We start from the raw sequence: 26,696 nt of genomic DNA on the forward strand, positions 1-26,696 counted from the left end.
AGGAAATTCTTTTCTTTTTGAAACACAGAGCTGTCTGCTGAAATCAAGAGCACAGTGCTCTCTGCTGACATCTCTGTCCATTTTAGGTACTGTCCAGAGCAGCATATGTCTGCTATGGAGATTTCCTTTTACTCTGGGCAGTTCTTAAAATGGACAGAGATGTCAGCAGAGAGCACTGTGCTCGTGATGTCAGCAGAGAGCTCTGTGTTTCAAACAGAAAATAATTTCCACTGTAGTATTCAGCAGCTAATAAGTACAGGAAGGATTAAGATTTTTTTATAGAAGTAATTTGCAAATCTGTTTAACTTTCTAGCACCAGTTGATTAAAAAAAAAAAAAAAAGTTTTTCACCGGAGTACCCCTTTAATATGGTGTATGACCAGCGTTAGATTGTTCTTTTCCCTTCTTTTTCTGATTATGCGAAAATCCTCAGTATATCACTATTCCGCTCTAGAAACAAAGTGATGGCTTTCCAGACCTTCTGGATTATTGGATGTCAGATGAAAGGAGTCCCGGTATATTAGGATAAGGTATTGTTTTAAAATTGATTCTTGAATTTTTATACATATGTTATCAGGTTACCTGACACTACGGAACTCAAATGCATTGTGCAAATAAAAAATAAATAAAAAATAAAAATAATATATATATATATATATATATATATATATATATAATGAATAAATAATAAATAAATAAACGGTAAATAACATTATTAGGTATAAGAAGATAAATTCCCTGGATAGCATCTTCTCTGGCGAGGACAGATGTCAGATTGCGGCGTTTTAATCAGAAGACATACATCGGGGCCCATTCTCTTCCCATGAATGCTGCTCTTTGTGAACGTTATTTGTTTGTTTTTGTAAGTGGCAGGAAACTGAATTGCATATTCTCCTTCAAGCCAACTTTCTGACCTTGAGCGCAAATGGTGTACATTGGCTTTGACTTGGTTACAATTAGGTGACAAACTGGGGACAAATGCAAGGTCGTTTCGCCGGCGTTATTTTTTATTTGATTTTTTTGCAGCCATTTGTAATTAAAGCTGGGGAATGCCAAGTCTGAATGTTTTTTTTGTAATATTTTTTTAATTCCTTACTCCACATTGTGCCCCTGACTTGGTATTTCTATAATTAATGCACTCAGAACACAAGGTTACCCTATACTTGACTTTTGGAAACTCAAAATGCAAAACAAGGACAACAAAAACATTTTGGAAGAAAATTTAATTTTTCTCAGCAGTGCAGAGAATTCTAATATTATTATTTTCTTTTCTATTGTGGAACAAGGAAAAATAAACTACTAGTACAGACTGTGTGTAACTTTTCATTATCGAAACATTGGAGCCATAAAAAATAGGGAAAGAAATGATGAAGATGACTATAAAGTGGTCCTCTGAGGCCAGGGGTGGTCCTCTGGAGCTGCGGGAGGTCCTCTAGGGCAGGGGTGGTCCTCTGAGGCCAGGAGAGGTCCTCTGAAGCTGGGGGTGGTCCTCTAGGGCAGGGGTGGTCCTCTGGAGCCAGGGGTGGTCCTCTGGGATCGGGGGTGGTCCTCTGGGGTGGGTGTGGTCCTCTCATAGGACACAATGGTCTGTCACTAAAGATCTAGTCTTGATCAGGGAGGGCACATATCTATCTATATTATATCTATCTTTTAATCTATCACATATCTATCTATTATCTCTCATATACTATCTATCTATTTGTCTGTCTGTCTTATTTATTTATGTCTAGCTGTATATGCATCTTTCTTTCCATCAATCTATGAAAGATCATATCTCTACCCATCCATATATACAGTATCCATCTGTCGGTCTGTCTGTCTATTATCTATCTAAATATCTATCTATTATCTAATATTTACTATCTATCTTATATCTATCTATTACATATATGTCTATCTATCTTTCACATATCTACATCATATCTATCTATCTATCTCATATCTATCTATTGTATTTATTCATGTATCTTCCTCTATATCCATCTTTCCATCCAGCATGAATCTATTATACAGTATTTATCTATCTATTCATCCATCTATCTATATATCTATCTATCTCATATCTATCTCTTACCTATCTGTCTATCTATCTATCTATCTATCTATCATCTCATATCTATCTATCTCATATCTATCTATCTCATATCTATCTATCTATCTCATATCTATCTCATATCTATCTATCATCTCATATCTATCTATCATCTCATATTTATCTATCTTTCTTATTTCTATCTATTTTTCACAGTAGATAAAATAGATGAGATAATCATAGACAGTTCTATATGTATCTCATATCTATCTATCTCATATCTATCTATCTATCTATCTATCTCATATCTATCTCATATCTATCTATCATCTCATATCTATCTATCATCTCATATTTATCTATCTTTCTTATTTCTATCTATTTTTCACAGTAAATAAAATAGATGAGATAATCATAGACAGTTCTATATGTATCTATATATACCTAATAGAGGCTCCTGTAGCTCATCCATTCATATCCTGTAAGTTGGTGCTTGTAGTGTTAGGTATAAACAGCAAAAACTATAAGATATTCGATTAAAATCCAGTTTCTAGACAGCTGTGCTGTAAATTACATAAATATATACGGGCGCATGTATAATTAATGGCTACATTAGATATATGCATGTATAATTACCTCTCATTTTCTGATTAAGCCAGTAAACATTACATTAACTAGTTAGTTGGTTGATTAATTTCTCCATGACGGCTCATGTAATTACAATGGTGCTACACCTTTAAGAAAGATCCTGCCGTCAAATGATCCTGCCGTCAAATAATTACATAAAACTGCTTGATTCCCATATCTTTCCAGTAAAGAGGCATCAGGGGCATTTATTTTACTAAAAGACACAAGAAGAACTGAACATTCATTGGAGTCATACGTCAGTGTTGTCTGTAGAGTTATGTCCTCGCCTTCTGATTTCAATTGCAAATATATATATAGTGAATTCCGCCCAACATAGGAAAAATTCTTTGATATACTGACAGATCTTCTTTTCGTGAGTCAATGTTAGAGTCACAGAAATATTATGCAGAGAGTCCAAACTTAAAGGGGTACTCCGCTGCTATCCCGACCTCCTATCCTAACCTCCTATCCCGTCCTCCTATCCCGACCTCCTATTCCGACCTCCTGTCCCGTCCTACTATCCTTTCCTCCTATCTCTACCTCCTATCTCGACCTCCTATCCCGACCATCCCGTCCTCCTATCTCGACCTCCTATCTCGACCTCCTATCCCGACCTCCCATCCCGTCCTCCCATCCCGACCTCCTATCCCGACCTCCTATCCCGACCTCCTATCCCGACCTCCTATTCCGACTTCCTATCCCGTCCTCCTATCTCGACCTCCTATCCCAACCTCCTCTTCCGACCTCCTATCCCGTCCTCCTATCCTGTCCTCCTATCTCGACCTCCTAACCCAACCTCCTATCCCGACCTCCTATCCCATCCTCATATCCTGTCCTCCTATCCCATCCTCCTTTCCCGACCTCCTATCCCGTCCTCCTATCCCAACCTCCTATCCCGACCTCCTATCTCGACGTCCTATCCCGTGTCCTCCTATACCATCCTCCTATCCCGACCATCCCATCCTCCTATCTCGACCTCCTATCTCGACCTCCTATCCCGACCTTCTATCCTGACCTCTTATCCCGTCCTCCTATCCCGTACTCCTATATCGACCTCCTATCTCGACCTCCAATCCCGACCTCCTATCCCGACCTCCTATCCCGACCTTCTATCCCAACCTCCTATCCCATCCTCCTATCTCTACCTCCTATCCCGACCTCCTATCCCGACCTCCTATCCTGTCCTCCTATCTCGACCTCATATCCCATCCTCCTAACTCGACCTCCTATCTTGACCTCCTATCCCAACCTTGTATCCCGATCATCCCTTCCTCCTATCTCGACCTCCTATTTCGAGCTGCTATGTCGACCTCCTATCCCGACCTCATATCCCGACCTCCTATCCTGACCTCCTATCCCGACCCGTAATATGTGTACCAGGTATTGAAATTTCTCCAGCCGTACGGAAGTTATGTGGGAACATACATTTCCCATTGATTTGCATGGGACTTTAAACAAAAACCACGACCCTCACAAATGGGGGTAGTTAAGGGTTAAATTAACTATCTTATTTTTTAAGTGGACATATAAGTAACATGTGACCAAGTATTATCGAAATATCTCCAGCCATTTGGAAGTTATGCAGTAACATATATTTCCCATAGATTTGTATTGGACTTTAAAAAAAAAAAAAAACTTTTTCACCCCCTTAAGGGTGGAATTTTGAAAAATCCTTACTTACAACACCTGTGCAAAAATTCAGGTTTCTGGGTCCAAGGGTTTAGGCTGGGCGTTGATGAGTCAGTGAGTCAGGTCTTCTCCTTTTATATATAAGATTTATGGTATATATCTTGGGACGATCGTCTTATTTAAATACATTTTTCTAAAACCGCAATACCCATTTAATAACAGTAATGCCAATAGCAAATATCCCCTAGATGACACAGGGCATACATGTACGCTCTTGCCTTCTGGGACTTTATACACTATGGAGTGTTAAATGACTATGATCCCACTTCTCCCTGTCATCAACCCTTTAAATGCTGTGTTTAATGCCGTTCACGGCATCTAAAGTATTAAGGTACAGATTCACTGTTTAATGCTACACAAAAGCATAGCATTGAATAGTTAATGCAGACTAATGATTGCATATATAAGTTCCCTAAGGGGACAAAAAATTGAAAAAACAAAAAATTAAAAAATGTTTTAACCTGTTAAGGACATTGGGCGTAAACATAAGCCTTGGAGTGTTAAGTGACTTTGAAGCGAGTACAGGAGTACAGGAGCACAGGAACTATTAGTAGCCAGACTAATGTCATTCATGGCATCTAAAGCATGAAATTATACATGCTGGTTGGCTCATGGGGCTCATTGGACCCCTGCAACATTATCTAGGGAGTCTGATGAGCTAAAATGATGGTGAAGGGTCACATTACCTTCCTCCGGCACACAGATCCACACTGCAGTGATACAGCCTAGGAGAGGCAAGCCGTATCAGTGTAGCGCTAATTTCACTGCTCAATTCTACTACTCATTGTACAGGGAATGCTTTCTGGCATGTAAAAGTGTCCTATGGGGACTTTAAAAGTGTAAAAGAAAAAAAATAAATAATGATTTAACAATTATATATAACCCCCTGTTTGGAATTGCGCCACAGTCAGACATGCTGGCCGTGGACACACTCCTTCTCCTTTGCCCGGCACTGTTCGTACTGTCAGTGCTGCGATGTGCATCATGTGATCGCATCCAGCCCTCCACTCCTCACCTTCCTCTTCGTCCCCGTGTGCTTCCTGCATGCCGGCGTGTGCCTCCCCACCTCCTAGGGCACGCGTCTGCATGCAGGAAGCACATGATCCTATAAGTAAAAGCACTTCCTTTTGACCCTTGCCGGATCTTTGTGCCTTATCAGCCTAAGAGAAAGCGTTCAGTTTGTGTCTTGCCTTGCCATGTATCTGACCCTATTGCTATGTATCCTGACCTTACTCCTGTGCCGCCTGCCCTCTGACCTCTTGCTACCTGACCTGACCTTGCTACTGTGCTGCCTGCCCTGACTTCCTGCCTGTCCTGACTATGCCTTGCCTTATCCTTCCAGTACCACATTTCACCTCGTCCGCCTGTGTGCACAAGTCGTATCAGAGGTAGCGACCTGGGTGCCACCTGCCGCAGCAAGTCCATCCGGATTTGTGGGGCCTCTGGTGAAAACCAGCAGCACCTTAGACTCCAGTCCTTGTTACATTCCACGTCATCATCCACACAAGTACAGCGGATCCACTTCACCTCAGCCATAACACCCCTTTTTGACAAAAAAAATAAATGATCAAATTAATAACCAGATTTAGTATTCTCCATGTGTGGAATTGTCCAAGCTATTAAGGTATAATGTTTATGTCCTGCACATTAAACAGGAAAAAAAATACCAAACATCAAAAATGCTGATAGTGTTCAAAAAAAAACTATATATATTGAGTATCATTTTGACCTAGAGAAGATTATATTTTTACCATAAAGTGCACTGCGTGAAAACAAAAAAAAAACAAATGTTGCAAAATAATATATGTCTAACCCTATATTGGCCATTCATATAAAGAGTCATCTACATAATACACGGACAGGCCAGCTGTACCGGTATATATATTCCTTTATTGTAGGAGTATTAGTGGGCCAGTTTGCATAGATCAGCTGATCACTGTGCAACTTTCTTTTGAAGAGTTGTCCTCTCGATATGTGGTTGCAAAGCTAAATACAATTCGACATCTAATAGGATCTGAGCGACTGTGATAAAGGTTAAATTATTATGTCTAGATGATTGGGTCATAGCATCTCCAGGGCACTCAGTCTTATGGGGAGTACCTGGTAAACAGTGAAGAGTTCCTACCAAAAGTGGTCCAAGGAAGTGGTCCAGTGATTGAAGACATGATCATGGGTGACCAAGTGTGTATGTAGGAAGGGGGTGAAGGCTCACCCATCTGGCCCAATTCCGCAGAAGAGCTGCTGTAGAACAAAAAAAGTTGAAAAAGTTATTGCTGGCTATGAAAGGTGTTAGATCACTCAGGGCATAACAGATTGCTGTGTATGGGGCTGCGTAGTTGCAGACTAGTCATTGCGCCCATGCTGACCCCCGTCAAAAGAACATTCAGCGAAAAGTGGGTTTCAGAACTGGAGCATGGGGTTAGGTGGCCTGGTCTGATGGATCATGTCTTCCTTTGTATGGGTGGATGTGTGTGCATCATTTACCTAGGAAAAAGATGGTGCCAGGATGGACCATGAAAAGAAGTCAAGCCGCTGGAAACCTTAGGTCTTGGCATCATGTGGATGTTACTGAGACACGTACCAACTACCTAACCATTGTACAAAGTCCCCATGTTCATGGCAATGGGATCCCCTAATGGCAGTGGCCTATTTCACCAGGATTAGGCCCCCAGCCACACTTCAAATATTGTTCAGGGATGAGGAACATGACCAAGAGATGAAGGTGGTGACTAGATCTTCAAATTCCCCAGACCTCAATCTGATCGATCATCTTTGGGATGTTCTGAAGAAACAAGTCTGATCCATGGACTTCCAGGATCTACTGCTGATGTCTTGGTGCAGATACCACAGGAAACCTTTAGATATCAATGGAGTCCATACCTTAAAGGGGTACTCCACTCCTAGACATCTTATCCCCTATTCAAAGGATCACGAGGGTCTGCCTCTGGGGACAACACAATCTCCCTGCTGCACCCGATGTTTGTTTTGAGTGTCGGGTGCAGCTCCGGAGGCTCGTGCCGTCACGGCCACGCTCGCTCCCTCAATGCAAGTCTATGGAAGGGGCGTGATGGCCGTCACGCCCCCTCCCATAGACTTACATTGAGGGGGCATGGCCATGATGGCATGAGTGGCTGTGACCGTGATGTCATGAGCCTCCACCCCCCCATCGCAAAGTTTGCTCCGTGCACCGGATGTCTGGGATGCCGCAGCCAAGATCCCGGGGGTCCCCAGCGGCAGGACCCCCGCAATCAGATGCTTTGGATAGGGGATAAGATGTCTAGGGGCGGAGTACCCCTTTAAGGTGGTTTTAATGATTTAGCTAGTCGGTGTATATTCAAATAATTATAAAGTGTGATGCCTATGTAGTAATATTATCCTATACATCACAATGTCCACACAATTTTGGTTAAATAAAATGTAAATATTCTAACATTAAAATATCATTAACAATGCAAATTTGTTCTGCTTTAGGGTAAGTGAGTAGATAAGGATGGGGTAAATTGTTTTACTACTGTATCAATGTCTTGATTCTACGTGCAGTATTTTAACTTATTCAATATATGATCTTTAAAAGAAAACCTTATCTTACTTTACACTTTTCTCCTACTACTAAAACTAAAAAAAAAATAATAATAATAATACTTTTAGAGTCCTATTTTTTACTCTCCAGTCAGTTCTTTTTTTTTTTCTCTCCCTCCTACAAACATTGCTCTCTTTTTTATGTCTTCCAGTTATATTTTTGCTATGAAAAAGTCAAAACATTAACGCCTCATCAAATCAAATGTTTGAGAAACCAGCAGGTGTAATAAAAAATTACCTCTGGATCAGCAGCTTTTTGAGAACATCCAGCTGTAATGACACATTACCCATCAATTCGTTGTTTTAATGTGCAGACATGTTAACGTAAGCCGGCTTGCTCAAGTAATGCAAGTAATGGATTGACTGATTAGTTCCTGTTTTGGTCTATTATTGTCCTTACAATTCCTGTAGGAAAAAAAAAAAATTATATATATGTATATATATATATATATATATATATATATATATATATATATATATAAATGCAATGTTTTGACCTTTTCAATTAGGTGTTTTTCAAGCATATATTTTTCAATATATATATATATATATATATATATATATATATATATATATGATTTTTTTTACATACTATTATATAGTATTAATTAATCTATTTTTTAACTAAAACAAATTAAAGCAACAGATTGACTTACTAGTTTTGTCCCCAAAATTTGTGTGGGAATAAAATTTATATATATATATATATATATATATATATATATATATATATATACATTTTTTTAACATATATATATATATATATATATATATATATATATTAATAAATACACAATTTTTTTTGCCATTGGAGTGCCGCTTTTCTTTTTTGGAGGTATATACATATATATATATATATATATATATATATATATATATATATTTCTATATATAGCTATAAATATACCATAGCAGCTCAGATCTCAGAACTGAGATCCTTTTTTGCTGTCTAAATGGTGGGCTCCTGACCTGGGCTCCAGAAACTGCGTGCAGCATAGCCTTGGAACATCTCTACAGGTGTGCTGTTCTTCTCCCTATTATAAATATACCATATGTAGACATATATATATATATATATATATATATATATATATATATATAATATATATATATATTGTTATTATTATTATTATTATAATTACTTTTTTATTGTTTTAAGATAAATATATGTGTATATATATATATATATATATATATATACGGTAGCTATAAATATGTATATATATATTTTTTTATTATTATTATTCTTTTTTTTAACTTTGTTTTACAATCAGCACATAAAACATATATAGAAAAAAAAAGAAAAAATATTTCAGTTTAACTCAATCGCGAATGGTCCCATTGAGATCCTATATTTATAAGTAATGCAAATGTCAAAATTGTTACAGCTATTAATTATTAGCCGCTATTTCTTAAAGCACAAAATAAGAGCTGAATTAACATACTTTAAGACACTCAAAGCCCAGGCATTCTTTGTAAAATGACGAGGTAAAGAGCCCCTTGCATTGCGAGTAACTACTTTTCATTGCATTAATAGCACTTTTTCACCGTAGACACACCCCTCAAATCCTAGGAGGGATACAATAGCGTAATTGTTCTTTAAGGCTTTGAGACCTTGACACGTCTGTCACCGAAAGAATGGTGAATAATAACGCCGCAACTACGGTATTTTATGCAAATTCCACTTAGCTGTTTCAAGATTTCCTCAAGACTGATCCTGCCACTTTGTTGACAGTCGCATTGTTAATATACCTTTATATCAGAGAGTGCGAAAACTTTGCCCTTTTTGTTAAATGATACTCATTTTAAAAAAAACTAAGGAAAAAATATCTGCATAATGTGAACAACAAACGTAAAAACATTAATTTAGAAATGATTCGAGCATGAAAACAATATTCTACAGCCTGTTTTATGGAGGTGATTCATTTCAACTATCAGTAGTAAAAATCTATCAAAAACACAATAAAATTCTCCGGAAAAAGAAAAAATATTAAATATATATATATATATATATATATATATATATATATATTGATTCATGGCGAGAGAGGCAGTTAAAAAAAGGATGCTGTAAAAGTAAAAAGTTTTTCACTTGCAGCCGGGGAGGTTTCATCAGTTCATCTTTGTTAAAGGGGTACTCAGGAAAACTAAAACTTATCCCCTATCCTGTGGATAGTGGATAAGTGTCTGATTGCGGGGTTTTATTTGTGCTTAAAAAAAGCTCAAGAGCACATTTTCCCCCATCTTATACACAGACTTTGGACCGAAGTCCAAACACATAAAGTGCAGCCTGGAGTGCTGAGGGGGGTGTGTCCAGCCTCATCCAATCATAGCTCCTCTCCCACTTAACTGCCATATGCTGTTGGCTGGACACATCCCCCTCAGCACTCCAGGCAGCACTTTCTGTGTTTGGACTTCGATCCTAAGTCTGTGTATAAGATGGGGGAAAATGTGCTCTTGAGCTTTTTTTAAGCCCAAATAAAACATAGAAAACTTCGTATTTTTTTTAAACAAAGTATATTAGAAATCTTTTTTATTTACCATAAGGAGTGCAATAGAAAAAAAATTGTTTTAATGAGAGTGACCATTTAAAGGTGTACTATCGTGCAGGACAATTTATACTCTATCCAAAGGATGGGGGACAAGTTTCGAGGGGGGTTCTGACTGCTGGGATCACCCCGTTATCTCCAGCTTGGTACCCCGACTCTCCCCAGAAGTCAAGCCTTTTGCCCCCCCACACGAAGCAGCAGCTGATATGCTCGCTCTATGTACCTATCTCTATGGGAGAGCTCGAAATACCCAAACTCTGTATCTCCGGATCTCCCATAGAGATGCATGGGGGGAGGGGGTGTCAGCTGCCGCTTCATGCCTGGGGTTAACACGCTTCATTCCTGGGGAGAGGAAGGTGCTGTGCAGGAGATTATGGGGGTCTCCAGTGGTCAGACCCCCTGCGATCAGACACTTATCCTGTATTCTTTGGATAGGGGGTAAATTGTTCTGCATGATAGCACTCCTATATAGCATGACCGAAGCAATGTTTAACCCCTTGCCACAAATTGACGTGAATGTACGTCCATTGCAGGCTCCAGAGGAATGACGCGCGCTCAGCAGGTGAGTGTGCATAATACCCTGTGGGTCCCTATAAGCAACCAGGACCAACAATCGGGCTGATGTCCGGCATTAACACTTTAGACTCTGCGTCTAAAAGAGGTTAATTTAACTCCCGTCTAGCTCAGTGGGCTAATCAGGACTGATCCTGATCAGCCGAGAGGATGGAGGAAGGTCTCGTACCTTCTTTCCTGCCGTCAGATCGCTGATTCACTGCTCCATGCCTGAGATCCAGACAGGAGCAGTGGAGCGCAGATAACACTGATCAATGCTATGCTATGCAATGTCAGGCTGCTGCTTCCAAAGCCAGCAGGATATTGTCATGTATCAAAAGAGGCATGGACTCGAGGGACATAATACTCCCCCTTTATAAAGCATTGGTACGGCCTCACCTGGAATATGCTGTTCAGTTTTGGTCACCAGTCCAGAAAAGGGACACTGTGTTGCTGGAAAGGGTGCAGAGACGCGCGACTGAACTAATATGGGGCATGGATCATCTTAGCTATGAGGAGCGATTAAAGTAGTTACAATTGTTTAGTCTTGAGAAGAGACGTTTAAGGGGGGATATGATAAATGTATATAAATATATTAATGGCCCATACAAAAAATATGGAGAAAACCTGTTCCTGGTTAAGCCCCCTCAAAGGACGAGGGGGCACTCCCTCCGTCTGGAGAAGAAAAGGTTTAGTCTCAAGGGGCATCACGCCTTCTTTACCATAAGAACTGTGAATTTATGGAACAGTCTACCTCAGGAACTAGTCACAGCAGGAACGATTAATACATTTAAAACAGGGTTAGATACATTCCTGGAACAAAACAACATTAATGCTTATGCAGAAATATAAAATCCCATCCCTTCCCCCAATATCCCACCACATACCTACCCTTCAATTCCCTGGTTGAACTTGATGGACATATGTCTTTTTTCGACCGTACTAACTATGTAACTATGTAACTATGCTATGGCATAGCATTGATCAGTGTCTGCAATCAACCCTATGGGGGCTATAATATTGCACACAAAAAAGGGTAAAAAAAAGTTAATAAATGTGATTTAACCCCTTCCCTAATAACATTTTGAATCACCCCCCCCCCTTTTCCCATAAAAAAAACTGTGTAAATAAAAATAAATATATATACATGTGGTATCGCCGAGAGCATAAATGTCCGAACTATAAAAATATATCATTAATTAAACCGCACAGTCAATGGCGTACACGTAAAAATATTCTAAAGTCCAAAATAGCATATTTTTGGTCACTTTTTATACCATTACAAAAAACAACAATGGTACCAATAAAACCTTCAGATCATGGCGCAAAAAAATTAGCCCACATACATCCCCGTATGCGGGAAAATAAAAAAGGTATAGGGGTCAGAAGAGGACATTTTAAAATGTATAAATTATCATGCATGTAGTTGTAATTATTTTTTTTTGTAGTAAAATAAAATCAAACCTATATAACTTGGGTATTCTTGTGACCGTATGGACCTACAGAATAAATTTAAGGTGTCAATTTTATCGAAAAATGTGCTGCGTAGAAACGGAATGGAAACAGAAACGGAATTATAAAATGGCTTTTTAATTTCAATTTTGCCCCACAAATAATTTTTTTCTGGTTTAGCCGTAGATTTTGTGGTGAAATTATTACCGTATATACTCGAGTATAAGCCAAGTTTTTCAGCACGATTTTTTGTGCTGAAACCCCCCCCCCTCCCCTCGGCTTATAATTGAGTGAACTCTCCGCCCAGATCAGTGGTCTTCAACCTGCGGACCTCCAGATGTTTCAAAACTACAACTCCCAGCATGCCCGGACAGCCATCGGCTGTCCGGGCATGCTGGGAGTTGTAGTTTTGAAACATCTGGTGGTCTGCAGGTTGAAGACCACTGCGGCCTACGTCATCATCTAGACCCCCTCACCCCCTTTAGTTTTGTACTCACCTCCCCTCGGCGGGAAGGAAGGGTGAGCTGGTCTGGGCCATCTGAGCTGCAGGGACCATCCGGTGGGGAGGGATAGTCGTTCCGGGCTGTCCATCTTCACCGGGGGGGCCTCTTCTCCGTGCTTTGGCCCGGAATAGTGACGTTGCCTTAACGACGACGCACAGGGACGTTCATGCGCAATGTCCCTGTGCGTCGTCGTCAAGGCAACGTCACTATTCCAGGCCCGAAGCGCGGAGAAGAGGCCCCCCCCCCCGGTAAAGATGGACAGCCCGGAATGACTATCCCTCCCCACAGGATGGTCCCTGTAGCACAGATGGCCCGGACCAGCTCACCCTTCCTTCCCGCCGAGGGGAGGTGAGTACAAAACTAAAGGGGGTGGGGGGGGTCTGGATGATGATGAAGGCCGCAGTGGTCTTTAACCTGCGGACCTCCAGATGTTTCAAAACTACAACTCCCAGCATGCCCGGACAGCCATCGGCTGTAGTTTTGAAACATCTGGAGGTCCCCAGGTTGAAGACTACTGTTCAGACATTGACAGGTGGTGATGATGAAGGGGGGGGGGGGGTGGGATGATGACAGATGGTGATGATGAAGGGGGGTGTGAGATGATGACAGGGGGATGATGACAGGCAGTGATGATGAAGGGGGGGTGTGGGATGATGACAGGGGGTTGATGATGAGGGTGTTAATGACAGGGGTCTGGATGATGACATGGGGGATGATGTATTTCCCACCCTAGGCTTATAGTCGAGTAAATAACTTTTCCTGGGTTTTTGGGGTGAAATTGGGGGCCTCGGCTTATATTCGGGTCGGCTTATACTCGAGTATATACGGTAATGGTATTACAAAGTAAAATTGTTGGCGCAAAGAACAAGCCCTCATATGGGTCTGTAGGTGGAAAATTGAAAGGGTTATGATTTTTAGAAGGTGAGGAGGAATAAGCAAAAGTGCAAAAATGAAAAATCATCAAAGAGGGAAGGGGTTAACGAAAGGCTATGAAGGCGATGCAGTGCTGTATGGTGTAAAAAGGAAAAAGTCGAGGAAGGAAAAAAGACTTCTGCTGATCATTTGTGACCAAGATGATGGACAGATTAAAAGATATCACACATCTCCAAGCCATATTAAGCCATTTTGTAATTCCATTTCTGTTTCCGTTTCCATTCCGTTTCTACGCAGTGCAGTTTTCGGTAAAATTGACACCTTATATTTATTCTGTAGGTCCATATGGTTGCAAGAATACCCAATTTATATAGGTTGTTTATTATTTTAGGTTATTCTGGGTAATAACATGTAAATGACTAATTACAGATAAAGAAAATCCAATGACCTACCAATTAACACCTCGTCTATGAAGTAGATAAAGCCAACTATCTATATCTTCTCTGCAGGTCATATTAATCGATACATGATGGTGTTACTTCCTAATTCCAAGAGGAATTATTCATGTGCGATCCATTTACTACCTTTCCTACTTATGCAGGTATCAGCGATTCTCCAGGAAGCACATTAAGTCATAGCATTCACAGCAAGTAGTTCAGCAGCTCTTCTTAGTCCCATCTATATGGCCAACGGAATGATGCGAAGCATGCATGAGGTTACCAGATACAACAGCATAAAGGCCAAGTTATATACAATATGATTCCATTGTTGACCTTCAAAATGTCTTGTTGCCCCTCAAGTGTCAACTTCCCCCAGAACATATTTCTGAACAATCTACATTATTGAGAAATAGAATAAGTAGAATCGGATATTGACTATTCAGATACAAAAAGTGTAAAGTCCAAGTAATGTACAATCTGATTCCATTAGGTTAACCTTCAGAAATTTTGTTGTCCCTCAAGTGCCTAGAAAATAATTCAGAACAACCTGCAGTGTTCAGGAATGGATTGTGCAGCACTGGAAGGCATTGGATCAGTAGCCACAATAATAAGCTCTTTAGAAGCTGGAGATGACCTGTGAAGAACACTGGTCTATAGACTATACAACCACATCTCCATTCATTCTAAAGCCCAAGTAATATACAACCTGAATCCATTAGGTTGACCTTCAGAAATGTTGTCCCTCAAATACCAACACTTTCCTATAGAATCCTAAGCAACATTTGGTATTTAGAAATAAACTAAATAGCACTGGTAGGCATTGGAAAAAAGAAAGCTCCTTAGAAGCTTTGAAGACGATCTGTGAAGAAGTCTGGTCTATAGACTGTGCAACCACCTCTCCAAGTAAGATACAATATGATTCCATTAGGCTGACCTTCAGAAATATTACTGTCCATCAACATACAGCTTGCAGTATTCACTCTGGAAGCAAGGATGTTAATATAAACCAAGCCTTCATACTTGAACCCGACCATCATAGGTTTCCAAACAGAACCTGGATGTTACGCCGAGCGCTCCGGGTCCCCGCTCCTCCCCGGAGCGCTCGCTTCACTCTCCCCGCTGCAGCGCTCCGGTCACGTCCTCTGACCCGGGGCGCTGCGATTCCGCTGCCAGCCGGGATGCGATTCGCGATGCGGGTAGCGCCCGCTCGCGATGCGCACCCCGGCTCCCCTACCTGACTCGCTCTCCGTCTGTTCTGTCCCGGCGCGCGCGGCCCCGCTCCCTAGGGCGCGCGCGCGCCGGGTCTCTGCGATTTAAAGGGCCACTGCGCCGCTGATTGGCGCAGTGGTTCCAATTAGTGTGTTCACCTGTGCACTTCCCTATATCACCTCACTTCCCCTGCACTCCCTTGCCGGATCTTGTTGCCATTGTGCCAGTGAAAGCGTTCCTTGTGTGTTCCTAGCCTGTGTTCCAGACCTTCTGCCGTTGCCCCTGACTACGATCCTTGCTGCCTGCCCCGACCTTCTGCTACGTCCGACCTTGCTTCTGCCTACTCCCTTGTACCGCGCCTATCTTCAGCAGCCAGAGAGGTGAGCCGTTGCTAGTGGATACGACCTGGTCACTACCGCCGCAGCAAGACCATCCCGCTTTGCAGCGGGCTCTGGTGAAAACCAGTAGTGGCTTAGAACCGGTCCACTAGCACGGTCCACGCCATCCCTCTCTGGCACAGAGGATCCACTACCTGCCAGCCGGCATCGTGACAGTAGATCCGGCCATGGATCCCGCTGAAGTTCCTCTGCCAGTTGTCGCTGACCTCACCACGGTGGTCGCCCAGCAGTCACAACAGATAGCGCAACAAGGCCAACAGCTGTCTCAACTGACCGTTATGCTACAACAGTTACTACCACAGCTTCAGCAGTCATCTCCTCCGCCAGCTCCTGCACCTCCTCCGCAGCGAGTGGCCGCTCCTGGGATACGCTTATCCTTGCCGGATAAATTTGATGGGGACTCTAAGTTTTGCCGTGGCTTTCTTTCCCAATGTTCCCTGCATCTGGAGATGATGTCGGACCTGTTTCCCACTGAAAGGTCTAAGGTGGCTTTCGTAGTCAGCCTTCTGTCCGGAAAAGCCCTGTCATGGGCCACACCGCTCTGGGACCGCAATGACCCCGTCACTGCCTCTGTACACTCCTTCTTCTCGGAAATCCGAAGTGTCTTTGAGGAACCTGCCCGAGCCTCTTCTGCTGAGACTGCCCTGTTGAACCTGGTCCAGGGTAATTCTTCCGTTGGCGAGTATGCCGTACAATTCCGTACTCTTGCTTCAGAATTGTCCTGGAATAATGAGGCCCTCTGCGCGACCTTCAAAAAAGGCCTATCCAGCAACATTAAAGATGTTCTGGCCGCACGAGAAATTCCTGCTAATCTACATGAACTTATTCACCTAGCCACTCGCATTGACATGCGTTTTTCCGAAAGGCGTCAGGAACTCCGCCAAGATATGGACTCTGTTCGCACGAGGCGTTTCTTCTCCTCGGCTCCTCTCTCCTCTGGTCCCCTGCAATCTGCTCCTGTGCCTCCCGCCGTGGAGGCTATGCAGGTCGACCGGTCTCGCCTGACACCTCAAGAGAGGACACGACGCCGTATGGAGAACCTCTGCCTGTACTGTGCTAGTACCGAACACTTCCTGAGGGATTGTCCTATCCGTCCTCCCCGCCTGGAAAGACGTACGCTGACTCCGCACAAAGGTGAGACAGTCCTTGATGTCTACTCTGCTTCTCCACGTCTTACTGTGCCTGTGCGGATGTCTGCCTCTGCCTTCTCCTTCTCTACAGTGGCCTTCTTGGACTCTGGATCTGCAGGAAATTTTATTTTGGCCTCTCTCGTCAACAGGTTCAACATCCCCGTGACCAGTCTCGCCAGACCCCTCTACATCAATTGTGTAAATAATGAAAGATTGGACTGTACCATACGTTTCCGCACGGAGCCCCTTCTTATGAGCATCGGATCTCATCATGAGAGGATTGAACTCTTGGTCCTCCCCAATTGCACCTCGGAAATTCTCCTTGGACTTCCCTGGCTTCAACTTCATTCCCCAACCCTGGATTGGTCCACTGGGGAGATCAAGAGTTGGGGGTCCTCTTGTTCCAAGAACTGTCTAAAACCGGTTCCCAGTAACCCTTGCCGTAACTCTGTGGTTCCTCCAGTAACCGGTCTCCCTAAGGCCTATATGGACTTCGCGGATGTTTTCTGCAAAAAACAAGCTGAGACTCTACCTCCTCACAGGCCTTATGATTGCCCTATCGACCTCCTCCCGGGCACTACTCCACCCCGGGGCAGAATTTATCCTCTCTCTGCCCCAGAGACTCTTGCCATATCCGAATACGTCCAGGAGAATCTTAAAAAGGGCTTTATCCGTAAATCCTCCTCTCCTGCCGGAGCCGGATTTTTCTTTGTGTCCAAAAAAGATGGCTCCCTACGTCCTTGCATTGACTACCGCGGTCTTAATAAAATCACGGTTAAGAACCGCTACCCCTTACCCCTCATCTCTGAACTCTTTGATCGCCTCCAAGGTGCCCACATCTTTACTAAATTGGACTTAAGAGGCGCCTATAATCTCATCCGCATCAGAGAGGGGGACGAGTGGAAAACGGCATTTAACACCAGAGATGGACACTTTGAGTATCTGGTCATGCCCTTTGGCCTGTGCAACGCCCCTGCCGTCTTCCAAGACTTTGTCAATGAAATTTTTCGTGATCTGTTATACTCCTGTGTTGTTGTATATCTGGACGATATCCTAATTTTTTCTGCCAATCTAGAAGAACACCGCCAGCATGTCCGTATGGTTCTTCAGAGACTTCGTGACAACCAACTCTATGCCAAAATTGAGAAATGTCTGTTTGAATGCCAATCTCTTCCTTTTCTAGGATATTTGGTCTCTGGCCAGGGACTACAGATGGATCCAGACAAACTTTCTGCCGTCTTAGATTGGCCACGCCCCTCCGGACTCCGTGCTATCCAACGCTTTTTGGGCTTCGCCAATTATTACAGGCAATTTATTCCACATTTTTCTACCATTGTGGCTCCTATCGTGGCTTTAACCAAAAAAAATGCTGATCCCAAGTCCTGGCCTCCTCAAGCAGAAGACGCCTTTAAACGACTCAAGTCTGCCTTTTCTTCGGCTCCCGTCCTCTCCAGACCTGACCCTTCCAAACCCTTCCTATTGGAGGTTGATGCCTCCTCAGTGGGAGCTGGAGCTGTTCTTCTACAAAAAAATTCTTCCGGGCATGCTGTCACTTGTGGTTTTTTCTCTAGGACCTTCTCTCCAGCGGAGAGGAACTACTCCATCGGGGATCGAGAGCTTCTAGCCATTAAATTAGCACTTGAGGAATGGAGGCATCTGCTGGAGGGATCAAGTTCTCCTGTTATTATCTACACCGACCACAAGAACCTCTCCTACCTCCAGTCTGCCCAACGGCTGAATCCTCGCCAGGCCCGGTGGTCTCTGTTCTTTGCCCGATTTAATTTTGAGATTCACTTTCGTCCTGCCGATAAGAACATTAGGGCCGATGCTCTCTCTCGTTCCTCGGATGCCTCAGAAGTTGAACTCTCTCCGCAACACATCATTCCACCTGACTGCCTGATCTCCACTTCTCCTGCCTCCATCAGGCAGACTCCTCCAGGAAAGACCTTTGTTTCTCCTCGCCAACGCCTCGGAATCCTCAAATGGGGTCACTCCTCCCATCTCGCAGGTCATGCGGGTATCAAGAAATCTGTGCAACTCATCTCCCGCTTCTATTGGTGGCCGACTCTGGAGACGGATGTTGTGGACTTTGTGCGAGCCTGCACTATCTGTGCCCGGGATAAGACTCCTCGCCAGAAGCCCGCTGGTTTTCTTCATCCTCTGCCTGTCCCCGAACAACCTTGGTCTCTGATTGGTATGGATTTTATTACTGATTTACCCCCTTCCCGTGGCAACACTGTTATTTGGGTGGTCGTTGATCGATTCTCCAAAATGGCACATTTCATCCCTCTTCCTGGTCTTCCTTCTGCGCCTCAGTTGGCTAAACAATTTTTTGTACACATTTTTCGTCTTCACGGGTTGCCTACGCAGATTGTCTCGGATAGAGGCGTCCAATTCATGTCTAAATTCTGGAGGGCTCTCTGTAAACAACTCAAGATTAAATTAAATTTTTCTTCTGCATATCATCCCCAGTCCAATGGACAAGTAGAAAGAATTAACCAGATCTTGGGTGATTATTTGCGACATTTTGTTTCCTCCCGCCAGGATGACTGGGCAGATCTCCTCCCATGGGCCGAATTCTCGTATAACTTCAGGGTCTCTGAGTCTTCCTCCAAATCCCCATTTTTCGTGGTGTACGGCCGTCACCCTCTTCCCCCCCTCCCTACTCCCTTGCCCTCTGGTCTGCCCGCTGTGGATGAAATTTCTCGTGACCTTTCCATCATATGGAGAGAGACCCAAAATTCTCTCTTACAGGCTTCATCACGCATGAAGAAGTTCGCGGATAAGAAAAGAAGAGCTCCTCCCGTTTTTTCCCCTGGAGACAAGGTATGGCTCTCCGCTAAATATGTCCGCTTCCGTGTCCCTAGCTACAAGTTGGGACCACGCTATCTTGGTCCTTTCAAAATTTTGTGTCAAATTAATCCTGTCTCTTATAAACTTCTTCTTCCTCCTTCTCTTCGTATCCCTAATGCCTTTCACGTCTCTCTTCTCAAACCACTCATCCTCAACCGTTTTTCTCCCAAATCTGTTCCTCCCACTCCTGTTTCCGGCTCCTCGGACATCTTCTCGGTCAAAGAAATCTTAGCTGCCAAAAAGGTCAGAGGGAAAAATTTTTTTTTAGTGGACTGGGAGGGTTGTGGTCCTGAAGAGAGATCCTGGGAACCTGAGGACAACATCCTAGACAAAAGTCTGCTCCTCAGGTTCTCAGGCTCTAAGAAGAGGGGGAGACCCAAGGGGGGGGGTACTGTTACGCCGAGCGCTCCGGGTCCCCGCTCCTCCCCGGAGCGCTCGCTTCACTCTCCCCGCTGCAGCGCTCCGGTCACGTCCTCTGACCCGGGGCGCTGCGATTCCGCTGCCAGCCGGGATGCGATTCGCGATGCGGGTAGCGCCCGCTCGCGATGCGCACCCCGGCTCCCCTACCTGACTCGCTCTCCGTCTGTTCTGTCCCGGCGCGCGCGGCCCCGCTCCCTAGGGCGCGCGCGCGCCGGGTCTCTGCGATTTAAAGGGCCACTGCGCCGCTGATTGGCGCAGTGGTTCCAATTAGTGTGTTCACCTGTGCACTTCCCTATATCACCTCACTTCCCCTGCACTCCCTTGCCGGATCTTGTTGCCATTGTGCCAGTGAAAGCGTTCCTTGTGTGTTCCTAGCCTGTGTTCCAGACCTTCTGCCGTTGCCCCTGACTACGATCCTTGCTGCCTGCCCCGACCTTCTGCTACGTCCGACCTTGCTTCTGCCTACTCCCTTGTACCGCGCCTATCTTCAGCAGCCAGAGAGGTGAGCCGTTGCTAGTGGATACGACCTGGTCACTACCGCCGCAGCAAGACCATCCCGCTTTGCGGCGGGCTCTGGTGAAAACCAGTAGTGGCTTAGAACCGGTCCACTAGCACGGTCCACGCCATCCCTCTCTGGCACAGAGGATCCACTACCTGCCAGCCGGCATCGTGACACTGGATTTGCCGTTAAAGATCCTTTGGTTCCAGTCCTTAGCAGTCCATGTTTTTTTTGTTCCCGACAACACTGCAAACATAGGCAAAGGTGTCTGACTGTCAATTTGGGACACATCATTAGCACCATAACACCAAAATTCCTTCTGCTAAGCACCCAGAATTGGTCCAGGTAAGGTCATGGTGTGTAATGAAGAGGCAGGGGAGTGTAATGAAGAGACAGGGGTGTGTAATGAAGAGACAGGAGTGTGTAATGAAGAGACAGGGAAGTGTAATGAAGAGACAGGGGTGTGTAACGAAGAGACAGGCGAGTGTAATGAAGAGGCAGGAGTGTGTAATGAAGAGACAGGGAAGTGTAATGAAGAGAAAGGGGTGTGTAATGAAGAGACAAGTGAGTGTAATGAAGAAACAGGGAAGTATAGTGAATAGACAGGGAGGTTTAATGAAGAGACAGGGGAGCGTAATGAAGAGGCAGGGAAGTGTAGTGAATAGACAGTGGGTTTTAATGAAGAGACATGGAAGTGTAATGAAGGGTTCATCTGTGTCTACATGGTGGATAAGGAAACTGTGGGAGCTGCTTGTGCTTGTTGATGCATTCAATTATCTTGACTAGTGGACTTTCTGGGCCACCAAGAACCTGTTCCCTGTGTGTGCCCTCACATAACCACTGATCTGGAAACCTCCTAACAGCTGGTCTAGATAGCGGTAAATTATAGAAATGACAATTCTACTTCTTTCAGTGTCAAATGATGCGCCCCCTCTCAAAGTGTGTCAACTGAGCAAAATGTATTTGAGTTCAATGTAGAGGAATCAGTCACCAATCTCTCACCAAGAGGTACACTACGCCATCTTGTGGCATCTTATTACAGACTAGGGAGCCTATTTCCTGCTAGAAATCAGATCTCTATATCTAGACATCAGTGGGGCAACAGCACTGGGACCCCAACCAAGCAAAACTCTTGACAAGCCTGTGTAACCTTCAATGAAGAAGGTTCCAATGAGACTCCACAACTTTACTTAGCCATGTTATATGCACAGACTGACCAAAAAAGTGTATTTACATTGAAGAAAAGTGAGTCAAGTAAATAAGATTAATGTTGATGGGTTGTGCCAAAATTGGAAAGATCACCCAACAATAGTCTACAAAAGGGATTCAAAATTCTCCCCCAATGGCAAGATAGACTTCACTGCTGCCAGAACATTTTTTTTTATGTCTACCCTTCGACAAAAACTTTCCAAATTATACAGGCATCTTTGAAGGCAGATAGTCCTTGGCCATATGTATGCTCATGTCTATGGCCAACTTGGTCATCAAATAAAGGGCAAGAAGCCTGATCCAAATCATAATGTACATAATGTAAATTTTTTTAGGAAGTTGAGCATTTTACAGGGAGCAGGTCATTTCACAGGAGCTTTATAGTGAACTGGATGTATCATTTACTTGCTGACTCAGTGTCTGTAAAGAGATGTCTATTTCCAATATCTACCTTCCTACAAAAGCCAAACTACTAAATCAAACTCATTATCTGGATCCGTTTAGCTGGCCAAAGGTTACACTTTCCTGAGCCGTATTAATCTCTTTGTCTAAATAGTGGAAGCTTAATTGGTTTAGATGAGATTTGTGCTGTTTTGAGTAAAAGGGTGTGATTAATGTGAACAGGGTTGGATCGGTAGATCCTGACCGTCTAGTACACACAAACCTATTATCCTGCTTCGTGAAAGGTATTATTTGCCTTCTTCATCACCCATCAGTGCAAACAATAACTATTTCCCTACTGGAGTGAGACAAAGATTACAAAGGGAAATTATATGAAAGATTGCGGCTGAAGGATACAATAGAAGAATTAAATGGGTACTCCACCCATAGAAATCTTATCCCCCTATCCAAAGGATAGGAGATAAAATGTCTGATCGCTGGGTCCCACGATCTGCGTGCTGCACCCGGTGTTCATATAGAGCATCGGGTTCAGCATCGGATGCTCGTGACATCACGGTCGTGCCCCGCTTTTAATGTCACAGTCATGCCCCCTCAATGCAAGGCTATGGAAGAGGGCCCCCCCAAAGAATTGCATTGGGGGGCATGGACGTCACAAGTCTCCACCCCACATCGCCAGTCACGGCATGGAGTGAACTTTGCTCCGTGCACCGGATGGAGGACTGGGGTGCTGCAGCCAAGATCGCAGGGGTCCCCAGCGACAGAACCCCCCGTGATCAGACATCTTATCCCCTATCCAAAGGATAGGGGATAAGATGTCTAGGGGCGGAGTACCCCTATAAGAAAACAATGGTCTTACTAGGGGGCTGGGCATCTAAGGTGTACCTAGAGGGAAAGAAAGAAAAAGTTTCGCTCACCCCTCCATGTTGTTGCTCTAAGTCCGGACTGATCAGGTGCACAGGGCATTGATGCTAAACACAAGGTAGAATCTGAAGAAAGAATTTTCACAGAGTTATTGGGATCCCAGCATAATAATCATCAGTTCAAAATATAAAAACTTGAAAGCTTTATTAATCAGTTTTAAAAGTATAAATCAGACGGTATAAAAAATGCACCCTTTATCAAGGATCGTCCTGAAACGCGACAGTTACTACTTTTTTCATGTATTTCTACTATTAAAATGGATTCATAAAGCTTTAAAGTTTTGATATTTTGGACTGATAATTGGAGTGCTGGGATCCCAATACCTCTGTGGAAATCCTTCCTTCAGTACCTAGAGGGGCTTGTGCCCTAGCCACTGGGTGCCACTTTTGAATATTTAGATGGACTGATTCTCTGCTTTGCCAAAAATAAAATATTTGTATACTACATCTGCTAAATATACACATTTATCAATAATTGTATACCCTTTTATGCAAATGAGTGAATTTATTAGGAGAGAATTTGGGGTGCTCTTAGATTTGTGACTATAAATGCAGGTGCAGTTTTTTTTTAAAGTTCCATTTTACATACGCTCACTGGTCACTTTATTAGTTTGTTAACACAAATAGCTAATCAGCCAATTACAAGGCCGCAATTCAATGCATTTAGGCATGAGACTAGGTCAAGACAATTTGCTGATGTTCAGTTAGATCATCGGAAAGGGGAAAAAGGTGGATTTAAGTGACTGCGAACATGACATGGTTGTTGGTGACAGACAGGCTGATCTAAGTATTTCAGAAACTTCTGAGCTATTCAGATTTTCATGCATAACCATCTTTAGGGTTTACAGAGAATAGTCCTTAAAAGAGGAAATATCCAGCAGGTGGCAATTGTGGGATGAAAATTCTTGTTGAGGTTAGAGGAGAATAGGCAGACTGGTTCGAGATGTCAGAAAGGCAAAAAATAACCACTTGTTATAACCAAGGCCTGCAGAATACCATCTCTGAATGCACAGCATGTCTGACCTTGAAGCAGATGGAGGAGCAGCAGAAGATCACACCAGGGGGCCACGCCTGTCAGCTAAAAACAAGAAACTGAGGCTACAATTCAAACAGCACCAAATTTGGACAATGGAAGACTGGAAGAACGTTGTCTGATGAGTCTTCATACCATCTGCGACATTCAGATAGCGGGGTTAGAATTTGGCATAAACCACATGAAAGCATAGATCCCTCCTTCCTTGTATCAGCGGTTCAGGCTGGCGGTGGTGTAATGGTGTGGGGGACATTTTCTTGGCAAACTTTGGAACCAATTAGTACCAATTAAGTATGATATAAACACAACAGCCTACCTGAGTATTGTTAGTGACTATATCCATCCCTTTATGACCTTAGTGGACCCATCTTCTGATGTTACTTCCAGCAGGACAATGCACCATATCACATGACATCATCTCATACAGGACAATGAGGTCACTGTGTTATGTCATCATGTCCATATGGAGGAACTGCGTGATGTCCAGTCTCTGAAGAATGTTTTCAGCATCTTGTAGAAAGTATGCAACAGAGAATAAAGGCCGTTCTGAAGGCAAAAGGGAGTCCAACCTAGTACTAGCAAGGTGTTCATAATAAAGCGGTTAATATTTCTATTTAAAATATAAGTGTGTATATGTGTGTGTATATATATATATATATATACATATATATATATATATATATATATATATATATCTTAGAGATTAGCGAACTTTTGAAAAATTCAATTTGGCCGATTTGCCGAATTTTCCGTCAAAATTTGTTTCGGGTCGAATTTATTTGCGGCAAATCTATAGTAAAAATGCCTATTTCTGACCTACAGAGAGCCTCAATAGGGGTGTAGAACACTTTGCTTTGTTCTAACACGCATATGGAGTGTGCTGGGGTAGTGAAATAATACTGTTATGCAGAATAACATGCAGATTACAGGCATCGCTATTAGAATCACTACTGCAGAGTGGCACAATGACAGAGCCTGGAATTGGTGGCATCAGTGTGAGGAGACCATACAGTGGCTGAATGACAAAGCGTGGAGGTGTTGGTAGAATGAGGAGACCATATAGTAGTTGAATGACACAGCGTGGAGGTGTTGGCAGCATGAGAAGACCATATAGTATCTGAATGACACAGCTTGGATGTGACTGAAGCACGAGGAGACCATATAGTGGTCAAATGACACAGCTTGGATGTGTTGGCAGCATGAGGAGACCATGTAGTGGCTGAAAAACACAGCTTGGATGTGGCTGAAGCATGAGGAGTCCATATAGGTGCTGAATGACACAGAGTGGATGTGTTGGCAGCATGAGGAGACCATATAGTGGCTCAATGACACAGCGTGGAGGTGTTGGCAGCATGAGGAGACCAAATAGTGGCTGATTGGCACAGCGTGGAGGTGTTGGCAGCATGAGAAGACCATATAGTCGCTAAATGACACAGCATGGAGCCGTTGGCAGCATGAGGAGACCATATAGTGGCTGAATGACACAGCCTGGAGCTGGCAGCAGCATGAGTAAACACTAGGGCTTCACAATCCCTAAGATTAAAAGATGAATTCTGAAATTTTAATTGAAGATTTATGGTAGCTAGTGCTACCATAACATGTTTTAGGCCCAGCAGCATCAGAAAACCATATATTGGCTGAATGACACAGCCTGGAGGTGGCTGAATAATGAGAAGACCCTATACTGGCTGAATGGCACAGCCTGGAGGTGGCTGAAGCATGAAGAAACCATATAGTGGCTGAATTGCACAGCCTGGAGGTGGCTGAAGCATGTGGAGACCATATAGTGGCTGAATGACACATCCTGGAGTTGTCAGAAGCATGAGGAGACCATTGAAATTTTAGATTTTTTTAATTTAAATTTAAGATTTAGAAATTGAAACTGAGGATTTTGAAAAATAAATTTTAACTCCCAAGTTTTATTGTCCCGGGCCCCGGCGTGTGGGTACAAAGGACCAAATCTAACAAGGAGTCATATGTCACATGGTAGCACAATGACAGAGCCTGGAGGTGGCATCAGTATGAGGAGACCATATAGTGGCTGAATGACTGCCTGGAGTTTGTGGCAGCATGGGGAGACCATATAGTGTCTGAATGGCACATCCTGGAGTTGGCTGAAGCATGAGGAGACCATATAATGTCTTAATGGCACAGCCTGGAATTGGCTGAAGCATGAGGAGACCATATAGTTTCTGATTGGCACAGCCTGGAGGTGGCTAAAGCATGAGGAGACCATATAGTGTCTGAATGGCACAGCCTGGAGTTGGCTGATGCATGAGGATACCATATAGTGGCTGAATGGCACAGCCTGGAGTAGGCTGAAGCATG

At 43.4% G+C, this 26,696-nt stretch overlaps 1 long non-coding RNA gene across 1 annotated transcript in view; it reads right to left on the bottom strand.

Annotated features, from left to right (window-relative positions):
* Positions 1 to 2,699: 2,699 nt before the first annotated feature.
* The window catches only part of LOC130295275 (uncharacterized), a 67,783-nt gene continuing 43,786 nt past the window's right edge, over positions 2,700 to 26,696 (bottom strand). The window contains exons 2-3 of the long non-coding RNA XR_008848759.1: positions 8,165 to 8,331; positions 2,700 to 2,872 (exon numbers count right to left, since the gene is read on the bottom strand). This is a non-coding gene — a long non-coding RNA (uncharacterized LOC130295275). The remainder of the gene's footprint in view (positions 2,873 to 8,164; positions 8,332 to 26,696) is intronic.

Source organism: Hyla sarda, chromosome 11 (assembly GCF_029499605.1).
Source record: "Hyla sarda isolate aHylSar1 chromosome 11, aHylSar1.hap1, whole genome shotgun sequence".
NCBI classification, from domain to species: Eukaryota; Metazoa; Chordata; class Amphibia; order Anura; family Hylidae; genus Hyla; species Hyla sarda.